The sequence below is a fragment of the Culex quinquefasciatus genome, chromosome 2 (genome assembly GCF_015732765.1).
Source record: "Culex quinquefasciatus strain JHB chromosome 2, VPISU_Cqui_1.0_pri_paternal, whole genome shotgun sequence".
Classification (NCBI taxonomy): domain Eukaryota; kingdom Metazoa; phylum Arthropoda; class Insecta; order Diptera; family Culicidae; genus Culex; species Culex quinquefasciatus.
In genome coordinates this window covers 69,177,829-69,187,123 of record NC_051862.1, presented here as the reverse complement: position 1 = coordinate 69,187,123, position 9,295 = coordinate 69,177,829, and positions in this window count along the sequence as shown.

The window sequence follows — 9,295 nt, the reverse complement described above, 5'->3', positions numbered from 1 at the left end:
CTTTTACTTTTACTTTTACTTTTTACTTTTACTTTTACTTTTTACTTTTACTTTTACTTTTACTTTTACTTTTACTTTTTACTTTTACTTTTTACTTTTTACTTTTTACTTTTTACTTTTACTTTTACCTTTTATTTTTTACTTTTTTACTTTTTTACTTTTTACTTTACTTTTTACTTTTACTTTTACTTTTACTTTACTTTTACTTTTACTTTTACTTTTTACTTTTTACTTTTACTTTTTACTTTTACTTTTACTTTACTTTTACTTTTTACTTTTACTTTTTACTTTTACTTTTACTTTTACTTTTACTTTTTACTTTTTACTTTTTACTTTTACTTTTACTTTTACTTTACTTTTGCTTTTTTTACTTTTTACTTTTACTTTTTACTTTTTACTTTTACTTTTACTTTTTACTTTTACTTTTACTTTTACTTTTACTTTTACTTTTTCTTTTACTTTTACTTTTACTTTTACTTTTACTTTTTACTTTACTTTTTACTTTTGCTTTTAACTTTTACTTTTTACTTTTACTTTTACTTTTTACTTTTACTTTTACTTTTTACTTTTACTTTTACTTTTTACTTTTTACTTTTACTTTTACTTACTTTTTACTTTTACTTTTTGCTTTTTACTTTTTACACTTTTACTTTTACTTTTTACTTTTTACTTTTACTTTTTACTTTTTACTTTTTACTTTTACTTTTACTTTTTACTACTTTTACTTTTACTTTTACTTTTTGCTACTTTTACTTTTTACTTTTTACTTTTACTTTTACTTTTTTACTTTTTACTTTTACTTTTACTTTTTACTTTTACTTTTTTACTTTTTTACTTTTTACTTTTACTTTACTTTTACTTTTACTTTTACTTTTACTTTTACTTTTTACTTTTTACTTTTACTTTTTTAACTTTCTTTTTACTTTTTACTTTTTACTTTTTACTTTTAACTTTTACTTTTTTACTTTTTACTTTTACTTTTACTTTTTACTTTTTACTTTTACTTTTGCTTTTTACTTTTCTTTTACTTTTTACTTTTACTTTTACTTTTACTTTTTACTTTTTTACCTTTTACCTTTTACCTTTTACTTTTTACTTTTACTTTTGCTTTTACTTTTACTTTTACTTTTTGCTTTTTACTTTTTACTTTTACTTTTACTTTTTCTTTTTACTTTTTTTACTTTTTACTTTTACTTTTTACTTTTTACTTTTTACTTTTTACTTTTTACTTTTTACTTTTTACTTTTTACTTTTTACTTTTTACTTTTTACTTTTTACTTTTTACTTTTTACTTTTTACTTTTTACAAAACTTGCAACGTGCATCCTTGTGGTGTTGTTCTTATCTTTATTATTTGCATTTTTTTGCAGTTTCTGAATTCAACGACCACCGTTTTTTTTCGTTGCAGCTGGTCGTCAAAACTTCTTTTTTCATTCGATTCCAACGATACCACCGCCGATGATAGTTGCCATAACCGCAAGAATTGCACTGCATCGAGTTTGACCAAAACCGACCACACGGCGGCTGCCCTTTGGGGAGGTCACTTCGGCAGCCGCAGCTCTAATATCGGTTGTGCTTTTGTCCAGATCCTCCCGACGACGATGGCGATAATAATTTGCAATCCAGCGCCAGCAAATAACCAGCATAATTCGTGATATGCTAAATTTCCATAATATGCATAATAATCGACGACATCAGACGAGGTCCCCTCGCCCTTCCCCCCTCTCCCCTAGTTGAAGCTGCGAAATCGCGTATCTTATCCGATTTATTTATGGCACATCTTCGGCAAGCCGCAGTCGGTGTCGCATCGCTGGCGCGCGCGGCCTCCTCGAGGGCCATATCCGGTGGCCCCATCCGTGCGTTTCCTTTTGGCGCGGCGGAGACCTGTTGGCGAGTTGCCTGCCCGGGGTGAGATTGCCGCTGTAGTTTACAACCACTAGTATATAGCGACGAATGACGATTTGATCTCCGGTGGACCATTTCGAGGCTAGCTGATGGGCCGCAATGAATCGTGAATCGGGATGATGCAGTTATTCCCACAGCAGTGCTGCGCTGCAGCTGGAGATGTGTTGTGGTTATCTTGGGTTGGGAATAAAATATGTTACAGAACCAGATAATGTAGAGTCTGAATGTTGTCGTTTTAAGTATTTTTTTTTATATTCTAAAAAACAATCAAAAAAAGACAAAGTTTCACGCAAATCGAAGCTACCTTTTTCGTTTTCGTCTCATTGGTGGAGAATAACCAAATACTTTGTCTTGATTGAGGAGTCAAGTTGGTCACAGACTTTTCCTGTTGTAGCAGGTTTCCGGTGGCCATACTGACCAAATCCGGATATCCAGGTTTGTTTCGAAAAAAGAGTGGACATCATAAGCTTTAATTCGAGAGATTTGGTCGAAAGATTTGGTCCAAACTGGGCTTCTGGCGATTTTTTTCATAGTTCAAGATTACAATAGTGGCTGACGCTATAAAATCAACTTCGTTTACGTCTGTACCATGATAAGGATAACTCACTTATGAAACAAAATTCAATTGAAATATTCTTAAAAAAATTTAATGGATTCTTTATAAGGAAGTAAAATTAACTTAAAAATTATGAAAAAAAAACAATTAATTAATTATCTAAATTTTATTAAAAAATTCTTTCGTTGCCTTATATTTCAACACTGACTGGAGGCACGGAAATAAAAAAAATCTTCTTAAGGGTGCACAGCAACCAAGGAAGTTGTTGTCTTCTTATTCCAAAATTGTCAAACTTACGGACCCAATCCTGCAAGAATCTGGTTGTAAAAATAGTCAAACTTTGTTGTAAATAACTACGAAGACAGTAATTTAGGGGATGAATAAAAAATTATATCGATAGTTCCCGTAGTATTAAAATGTCTGTAACAGAAATCTGGGTGCAAAAGCTATAGTTGATGTGTACCGTTAAACAAAAAAATAGGTTAAAAATGCTTAAAATAGAAGTCAGGATATTTGTAGATATGGCTGTTTTCGGCTTAGCACGACTGCTAAGCCGAAAACAGCCATATTAACTGTCCCAGTCGAGATAAACGAGTACGATATTTGTAGAAAGTGCAGAATATATTTATTATATATTTTTTTTTATTCAACCTGCTCAGGGCAAAATCAAGAATTTATGTTTTTTCTTGCCAATTTTGACTAAGTTTATAAATTTAGAAGTATTTTGATTTGTTATCAGTAATCATCATTATTTAAACTGAAAAAATAATTAGTTAAATTCAGTAAATTGTTTTCAATAATATTTTATTTGAAGATGAAATAAAAAAGAGCTCTACTAGGGGAACAGCATCTAATTCCAGCCTGCCTCTAATGTTGCCATATCAACACTTTGACATTCAGTTACCGTTCATTAAAAGCGTTTTCAACTGAAATAGAGTGATGAATAGTTCAATAGGAAGTGAGCAAGCATTTTTCTATCAAAAGTTTTGCAAAATTTGTTGTTTAAATAGTGAAAATCAGCAAATTTGATGGAGTTAGGAACGAGTGCTTAACCTGCCAAACATACGAGAATTTTGCCTACTCGCATTAGATGAATTAATTATCAATAATTGTAAAGAAATGATTATAAATTTGCCAAAAACACCATTATTAAAAAAAACTAAACTTCACAAAAACAATGTGCAAAATGCTTCAAATTTATCCCTCAAAGTTTGCATTGAAAGCCAGCCCAAATAAAGCGTCGTAAAAGCTCATAATTTTGGTATGGATATTTGTAAAATGTGCAAAATATTGAAATTTTGAATATTTAATTTTATTATACTTCAATAGTTTTTATCATCATAAGATTTAGTTTATACAAGATTTTTTTTTGTAAATTATAAATAACTAAAGTGAATTGAACAAATAAAATGCAAAATTTGCAACATGAGTTCTGAAGCAAAACAATTCTGTTAGAAACGGAAAATGAATTATGTTGATTGAATGTTCACTGTTTAACAATTAAATTTAATATTTTTTTTCTATAGTGAGTAGTTCTCTAGATTTTCACAAATTATCTCGCGATTTTTTCTATTTGTATTTTTTAGTTTTGATTAAATTTTGAACATACATTCCATATGTTAAAAGAAGCAACTTAACTTGTGATGGGATTTCCTTACATAAACTTGGAAGAATATTTGCAACGGCCTTATTGAAAGATCAATACATTTTACAAAATGTTCATTTTTATCCTCGAAAATCGAACCAATATTTTCCGAGATATCGTCAGTTGAACATCACAGGCTAATTAGGTGACATTGAGAAAAAAAAACTTATTTTCATCGATTCGAATTCATTCTGAGACTGTATCTCAGAAACTAATTGCCCGAAAATTTTCACAGTTTTTAAAACTATTTTTTTGGGGGCAGCTTAAAAAATAGAAATACCGGTAAATTAAAACATAAAAGTGACTGTAACTCCAAAACGGTGCACTTTATCAGAAAAAAGTAAAATTGCAAATTTGCTTTAGCTTTTAATATTATATTTTGAAATTTTTTGACCACGTTTTAGATATCTAAAAAAACCGGTCTCCTACGAAAGGCTGAATCTCAAAAGGCCGAAATTCAAAAGGCCGAATTACTCAAAAGGCAGAATTCTCATAGGGCTAAATCCTAAAAGGCCGAATGCTCAAAAGGCCGAATCTCATTAGGCAAACAGCGCCCGAAAAGGCGGAAACGGACGCGTTTCGCTATTATCATTTTTATAAACCATAGTTATGTAACAAAAATTGGTTTTGAAATAAAGAAGGCATAACTTTCTAGCATTGTGCTAACTAAGTTTAAAAAAAAAATCTATTTATTTGCCGCAAAAAATCAATTCCAATTATATTAATTCATTAAAGTACTTGGTAACGAATGATCAAATTTCGGTTATTTATCGTCACCATAATTCAATAAACAACAAGATTGAAACACTTTTGAAATGCTTTAATTCATTTTACTCTACTCACTTTTATGCATGGTAACAATATGATCGGTAAAGATAAACAGATTGTACTCATTATGTTCTTATTTCGTTTAAAATTACAAAAAAGAACAACAGAGTTTGTTAGTTTACTGTATCTTTGAACATCATAATCAACAAAAATCGTGAAAATATGAACAAAATTCTGAATTCCACAATCATTCTGCCATTCGAGACAATCGGCCTTTTGGGACGTTTTGCCTTCTGAGCAAAAGACAAAATTCGGCCTTTTGAATTTCGGCCTTCCGAGATTCTTCCTTTTGAGTTTCGGCCTTTTGAGCCAATCCAAAAAAACTTTTATTTTTAAATTCACAATTCTGGAACCAGATTTTGTACCATCATGAACTCAATTTTTTTTTTTAAATAAAATAGGGGGCAAAAATAACAAGATTTTTTCAAAAAACATCAAAATTTTACTGAAAATATAGGTGTAATCGACTGAAAACAATTTAAAATGCATTTTCCTGGATTTAAAATCATATTAAGCATGTTTGGGATCAAATGAAAATATTTAGATTTTTTGTAGATTCCGATGTACAGTACCGCGAAAAGTTTTTTTTTCAGACAAAAAAAAATCTCGTTAATACTTAAATATTTTGGAAAGGCAGGTGTATCATGCATTTTGAAAATCTTTTTCCATTGAAATATTAAAATTAAGGCTTGTTATTTCAATTTTTATATATTTTTTTGCTCCCCCCTTCGACTTTGGCCAGAGCCGAGGGACATAAACTTCGAAAAATATTTGCAACGGCCTTATTTAGGAAATCTCACATTTTGTGGGAAATATTTAAATAAAGAAACGTATTTTTTTCAGAGTGTGATATTTTTTTCCAAATTGTCCTAATTATAATCTACAACTTTGCCGAAGACTTGGGTCTTCTAGATCAGAAAAACATGGAATTTTACAAACTAACTTGAAATGACTAAATATTGTGATCCTTAATCGTTTAAAATTAAAAAAAATATCTTAAAAATTGTAAAATAATCAATTTGTCATCAAATATCAATTATTGGTTTAATTAATAGATTTCCACATAGTCATGTTTTGATGAAAAGACCATGATATGATATACTTATGATATTTTGAAAAAAATAAAATCTACGGTATGTCTACGAAATCAGTCGATTTCAACCCTTTTTTTTTTTTTTTATTTGGTTCAACCTATGCACAGTGGGAAAAAAGGGCCCAAAAAATTACCGCAACATGATTTTGCGCAAACCATCGATTGCTATACATCAAAAGCTTCGTTTTTGCACCAGGAACAATAATTCGGTGAAAAATCGCACTGCACGGACCGGTGGCCGGAGTACAGGCCACCGGAAGATCCGGATTTTTGGAAAAAGTATCTTATTTATTCAATTGTGAACTAATACGCTTTCTTCTATCATCAATTGTCATGCAAAACAATCATAGAATAATATTAAATACCATAGGACCCATCAGAACCGGTTCCACCGATATCCGGTGGCCACATCCGGAACCGCAGTGGGAAACAGCATAAACTAGTCGTTCGACGTATCAAACTTCTTGATTTTGGATGGGGACATGAATTATACACTCCTCTTTTAAAAACATGAAGTTTGATATGTCGCAAGAGTGGTTTTAAGAATTTGCCAAATATATATACCTTCGGATGTGGCCACCGGAGAACCTGGGAACCGGTCAAAGAGGCAAAAATACATCTTAAAAAAACTCTCCATCCAAAATCAAGAAGTTTGATACGTCGCACGACTAGTTTATGCTGTTTCCCACTGCGGTTCCGGATGTGGCCACCGGAGATCGGTGGAACCGGTTCCGATGGGTCCTATGGTATTTAATATTATTCTATGATTGTTTTGCATGACAATTGATGATAGAAGAAAGCGTATTAGTTCACAATTGAATGAATTAGATACTTTTTCCAAAAATCCGGATCTTCCGGTGGCCTGTACTCCGGCCACCGGTCCGTGCAGTGGGATTTTTCATCGGATTATTGTTACTGGTGCTTAAACGAAGCTTTTGGTGTAAAGCCATCGATGGTTTGCGCGAAATCATGTTGCGGTAATTTTTTGGGCCCTTTTTTCCCACTGTGCTATGTGGGGGCCTTTATTGCCGTTATATTGGATGTTGGGCCCTTTAGAAATGTTAGTATAGATTCCGAAATTTTTAAAATATTTTTTTTCGAAAGGATCATAAAATTTCATAATTGTATGATTTTTCAACATCGAAAATTGAACCATTTGTTGTTGAGATATTGTCATTTGAAAATGTGGGAATGTTAAAATAAGACCTTAAAAAACACTTCAATTTTATTGTTGTTTATTTATTCGCTGTATTTCAGCAACAAGGAACTAATCGTCAATGTCGAAAGATTCTGTTTGAAAAAAGGTGCAGGTGGTTATGTTACACATGACCAGTATGACAAAGAACTTTGCTAGATGATTGTTGAAATTTTCGATTAGAACGTCCGATCCAAATTTCCCCATGATTCCCTTATAATTACACAAGACAACTCTTTTGTGGTCTATTTCGTGGCTCTGAAACAGGCTGTTTGATTTGTAAAGTTTTAAGGCATAATATCAACGTCCTATCGAACTAAGGGGATGAAAATTGCAAGTGGAGCTGAGCTGCCCTATTCAGGGCTCTAATTGATTACGAAATAGTTATTCTAAATTTCCAGAAACAGATTTCAGAAAATTAACAGTCATTTTTCCCCAACTCTTATGGTTCGGCAAATGTCCCCCCATCGGAACATCCCCCGGGGCGTCCGGCCACTCCGGATTGTGGCCACTACTGCCGAAATATCAAATTTCATGTCCAGTATCAAAATCCATAAAGTTTGATACCCATATTGTACCAACTCTTATGGTTCGGCAAATGTCCTCCTATCGGAAAATCCCCGGGGCCTCCGGCCAATCCGGATTGTGGCCACTACTGCCGAAATGTCAAATTTCATGTGCAGTATCAAAAACCCTAAAGTTTGATACCCATATTGCCCCAACTCTTATGGTTCGGAAAATGCCGAAATGTCGAATTTCCGGCCACTCCGGATTGTGGCCACTACTGCCGAAATGACAAATTTCATATCCAGTATCAAAAACCCTAAAGTTTGATACCCATATTGCCCCAACTCTTATGGTTCCGCAAATGTCCCCCCATCGGAACATCCGCGGGGCCTCCGGCCACTCCGGATTGTGGCCACTACTGCCGAAATGTCAAATTTCATATCCAGTATCAAAAACCCTAAAGTTTGATACCCATATTGCCCCAACTCTTATGGTTCGGCAAATGTCCCCCCATCGGAACATTCGCGGGGCCTCCGGCCACTCCGGATTGTGGCCACTACTGCCGAAATGACAAATTTCATATCCAGTATCAAAAACCCTAAAGTTTGATACCCATATTGCCCCAACTCTTATGGTTCCGCAAATGTCCCCCCATCGGAACATCCGCGGGGCCTCCGGCCACTCCGGATTGTGGCCACTACTGCCGAAATGTCAAATTTCATATCCAGTATCAAAAACCCTAAAGTTTGATACCCATATTGCCCCAACTCTTATGGTTCCGCAAATGTCCCCCATCGGAACATCCGCGGGGCCTCCGGCCACTCGGATTGTGGCCACTACTGCCGAAATGTCAAATTTCATATCCAGTATCAAAAACCTAAAGTTTGATACCCATATTGCCCCAACTCTTATGGTTCGGCAAATGTCCCTCATCGGAACATCCGCGGGGCCTCCGGCCACTCCGGATTGTGGCCACTACTGCCGAAATGACAAATTTCATATCCAGTATCAAAAACCTAAAGTTTGATACCCATATTGCCCCAACTCTTATGGTTCCGCAAATGTCCCCCATCGGAACATCCGCGGGGCCTCCGGCCACTCGGATTGTGGCCACTACTGCCGAAATGTCAAATTTCATATCCAGTATCAAAAACCTAAAGTTTGATACCCATATTGCCCCAACTCTTATGGTTCGGCAAATGTCCCCCATCGGAACATCCGCGGGGCCTCCGGCCACTCGGATTGTGGCCACTACTGCCGAAATGACAAATTTCATATCCAGTATCAAAAACCCTAAAGTTTGATACCCATATTGCCCCAACTCTTATGGTTCCGCAAATGTCCCCCCATCGGAACATCCGCGGGGCCTCCGGCCACTCCGGATTGTGGCCACTACTGCCGAAATGTCAAATTTCATATCCAGTATCAAAAACCCTAAAGTTTGATACCCATATTGCCCCAACTCTTATGGTTCCGCAAATGTCCCCCCATCGGAACATCCGCGGGGCCTCCGGCCACTCCGGATTGTGACCACTACTGCCGAAATGTCCAATTTCATATCCAGTAT